The following is a 3,975-nucleotide window of genomic DNA, read 5'->3' on the forward strand; positions in this document are numbered from 1 at the left end:
CGTGAATGGAATATGTTCCCTGACATATTCCATTCAATTTTTTCTTTTGGCACCTTGACTAGGATGGTTTTTAATTATTAATGTAGTTTTTGTCTTATTTCATCATTTCATAAAGAAATTGATGAAATATTGATAAATGTTTGGATTATGTAAATCTAGGTATTAACATGTATTAAAAATATTAATTAAGCTAGGATGATAGAGCTCATGTAAATAGTAAGGGCTCAAGTCATTAAGCATTAGTATGGTATCAGAGCCTCTCAATTTTTGTGAGGGAAGAGGAGTTACTCGATCTTTAAGAACGATGTCACGTAAACCAGGAGGAAGATATGAAAATTCAGAAAAATTTGGAGTATGTGACAGCTGAGCGAATAGCCCTTGTGTTCCAGGTGGTAAGACGCGGAGAGCGCAGTAAGTCCGTTGGCAAGCTTGGGTGCTTCGTCATATGAAAAATTCTGAAGAAAATCTCATCTACATCCTGACAACTTTATCAGAGACAAAACAAAGATTGACAACTTGTCAGCCACACAGTGAAGGCTCACATGCCAATTATCGGTGTCTGTAAATTATTATCTTTTAAATTATTAGTTTACTCTATGTCTTTTAGGAAAACAGATCTTGCAGGGGTCCTGTCCTGCTAGATTCGATCTTACACAATTTGTCAATATCTCTATCAACCGGCTCTTCATAAACTCAACATTGTAGGATGAGGCTTACTTTAGGTCTCGCGACACGCTTCTAGTTGATCTCAGTATTGAGGAGTCTTTTCCAACCTACTAAGAGCTATTGAAAATCACTTCTCGGTTTGTTAACTCTTCAAGTCTTCTCTGTTGGTGTCTTTCCTACTTTCTTCACTTGAAACAATTTCTTCTTTGCATGACGTCATACCACCTAATTTTACTTGATGTTTTCTTGGTCGGAATAATAACGTTTCAAGTTACTGACGTGGACAATAGGGTTAGTCTGTATCCATAGAAGCAATTGGATCCTATATGATGACTTCCTAATCTTGTGGATAACTTCGACTAGTCCATAGAATATTTGCACCAGTCTTTGGTTCTTGTTGCTTTGAACTCAAAGTTGATCTAACCTTAACTTATCATAACTCTCTATTTGCTTTGAAATTATCGTGATCGACCCTTCTCTTCATCCGTCTGGATGGTATTTTTGCGTGAACATGTGTTGCTTTAGTGGTTTGTTTTTGTCTCCCTTCTTCAGTAGAGGTGTTGGCTTGGTGTCTTTGCCAAGAATTTGAGTGATCACTGACAAGATCCTTTAGAGGTCAAATAAACCCGATTGTGAACATGCCATTTTGCTATTTGTAGAATTCAACTAGCTCACGATGAGCCACATGACATTTATTTGTGGTAGGCGACATAAAACTAATCTTGTGATTTATCTCTCTTGGTGGGGTTAAACCCAATATCTGACCTTCTTGTTTTGGGTCGTGGTATTCATGTAGTGGCAAAAAAGTTTTTGTTGAGGTTGGCACACTTGAGCTCCCCCTTTTCAAATACAACAATGGCAGCAAGTGTAGATTCATCATGGCTAAGATTCTTTCTCAACTGTACTATCGTCATCATTTTCACCCCTCTTGGTTGATGGATGTTTGTCTGAATGATCGTTGGGTTAGACTCCGTTACTACTACGCATTTTGCTAGGGGCATGTAAATGACGTTGTGTTCTAGCAGGATGTCAATCCCGGACTATTTGGGCTCTAGAATGTTGGATATGAAGGCTGACTATTTATAGTAAAAATCTGATAGAGATATATATACTAAATAATTGTATATAGTAGGCGGTTACATATAGTGAAGCTATATAAAATAAATTGAAATCATATGTATACCCATTAGTCAGTGCTTCCTAAATGTACATTTCTCATTCTCCATATCCTCTCTTTGCATACCTGAAGTCATTAATACAAAACCATTAGTCAATATTTCTTCTTACATTTTCTCTATCATGTTCTTTGTGTTCATTTAGATCAAGTGTGTGCGTTGTTGTGTGATTCTAATAACTGGTATCAGAGCGAGGAGAGATTCACCACGATCTGTGAAGATGGAAAGTTCAAATACTGAATTGAAAAGTTTGATGGATTCGATATAAGTTTCTAGAAGATGCAGATTGAAGATTATCTATACGAGAAAGATATTCAGGAACCCATTTTGGGGTGAAGCTGGATTCCATGACCACGGAGGAGTTGAAGCTCAAGGATTGTCACGCTGTAGGATTAATCTGGTTGACGCTGCTAGGGAACCAAAGAAAGTGCGATTGGAAATTTTCCATACAGACGTTTAGGGACCATCTCCAGTTTCTTAATTTCGAGTACCAAAATTTCATGGATTAGAGGTCTCGCACTGTGCAACGACAACTCTCTGTTTTCCTAAGGCTAGTCAGATATCTCATGACCACTCTTTTCCTCCTCACCATATCTAGACACTATAACGTTGATCCAGTATTATCTTATATAGTTAACGTTCACTCTTTAACGTCCAAGAACATTTTATAACTACCACGAAAATCAAAACATACAATAAATTCATACAAGTTTTACAATATATCATATACTACAAAATAGGGTTAGACTGCTTACTTGGTCGCGGAGAGACATGTCATCGAGTTGAGTCATAGAGATATACGACTCTTTATCCTAAGAAAAAATCTATATAATTTAAAATCTAGCTGCTCTGATACCAATCTGTCACAACCCGAATTTCAAGGGTTCAAAACTCAAATAAAAACTAAAATTGAGAGTGAAAACAAATAAAATAAAAGTAAATTAATATAAAATAAGAAAATGTTGTAAAATTAAAATGAGATTGAGAAAACAACACAACATTAAATATAAAATAAAATAAAATTATAAGAAGGTGTTGTTCAAATTTATCCAAACAGAAAAAAAGTGTTTGGGATAGAATTACAAAAAAATAATAATAATAAAAAATAATAATAATAATAATAATAGAAAACTCAAACACAAAGACAGACTAATGCTACATAACAACCCCCATCTGTGAGTGCACAACCTTTGAAGGCTCCCTCGTCTCAACGATAAGTTCTATTACGAACCCATCCAAAATAATCACACCTGTGATCGCATCTCCTGACTTTAAACTGCTAGTCTAATATAAGTTGTAGTTGATAATTACAAAAAAATTTCTATAAATCTATGAATTCGTGTCCAATTAGTACAAGGAAAGAGAAAATGTTGCTCTCCCTTTTTATTTAAGATTTTGATATTTATGAAAAGAGAAAATGAATAAAAGTAGGAGACATTTTATAGATTTAGGAGGAGTTAAAAAAAATCATTTGAAAACAGTTGGTGTTGTTTGTGGGTACAAGACTGTGGGTGCTTGGATACCACACTCTTTTCTTAATGTACGTGGAATCGGTAATTATTCGTCCAAAATAAAAGGGCCCAACCAGATTCGAACTAGTGACCTCTTGATCTGCAGTCAAATGCTCTACCACTGAGCTATGGACCCATTTTGCATGATTTCAACTTTAGTGACCCCTTCTACAGAGTGCCAGTCCAGAAGTGTAAAAAATGTTTGTCCAAAATAAAAGGGCCCAACCAAGTTCAAACGGGTGATCAGTCAAATTCTCTACCACTGAGCCATGGATCCATTTTGTAGGATTTTAACCTTAGTGACCCCTTAGACATAGTGTCAGTCCAAAAAGTGTAACAAATTTCTATCCTAGATAGAAGGGCCCAACTAGATTCGAATTGGTGACCTCTTGATCTGCAATCAAATGCCCTAACATTGAGCTATGATCCCATTTTGTATGATCTCAACCTTAGTGACCCCTTCTACAGATTATCGGTCCAAAAGTGACCCTACCGAATCGGCTATGGACCAATTTTGTATAAATTGGTGGATTACCTATCGGGAATTAAACACAAGTCGTTAGATTCAAAGTCGAAAGTGCTAACCACTACACCATAGAACCACTTGTTAAACTTTATTTTTG

At 35.9% G+C, this 3,975-nt stretch overlaps 1 non-coding gene across 1 annotated transcript; it reads right to left on the bottom strand.

The window, feature by feature from the left end:
* Positions 1 to 3,416: 3,416 nt before the first annotated feature.
* TRNAC-GCA lies at positions 3,417 to 3,488 on the bottom strand. The gene has a single exon. It is a non-coding gene; the product is annotated as a tRNA-Cys (tRNA).
* Between the last annotated feature and the right edge of the window lie 487 nt (positions 3,489 to 3,975).

This window comes from Cucurbita moschata, unplaced genomic scaffold (assembly GCF_002738365.1).
Source record: "Cucurbita moschata cultivar Rifu unplaced genomic scaffold, Cmos_1.0 Cmo_Scf00154, whole genome shotgun sequence".
In the NCBI taxonomy this organism is placed as follows: Eukaryota; Viridiplantae; Streptophyta; class Magnoliopsida; order Cucurbitales; family Cucurbitaceae; genus Cucurbita; species Cucurbita moschata.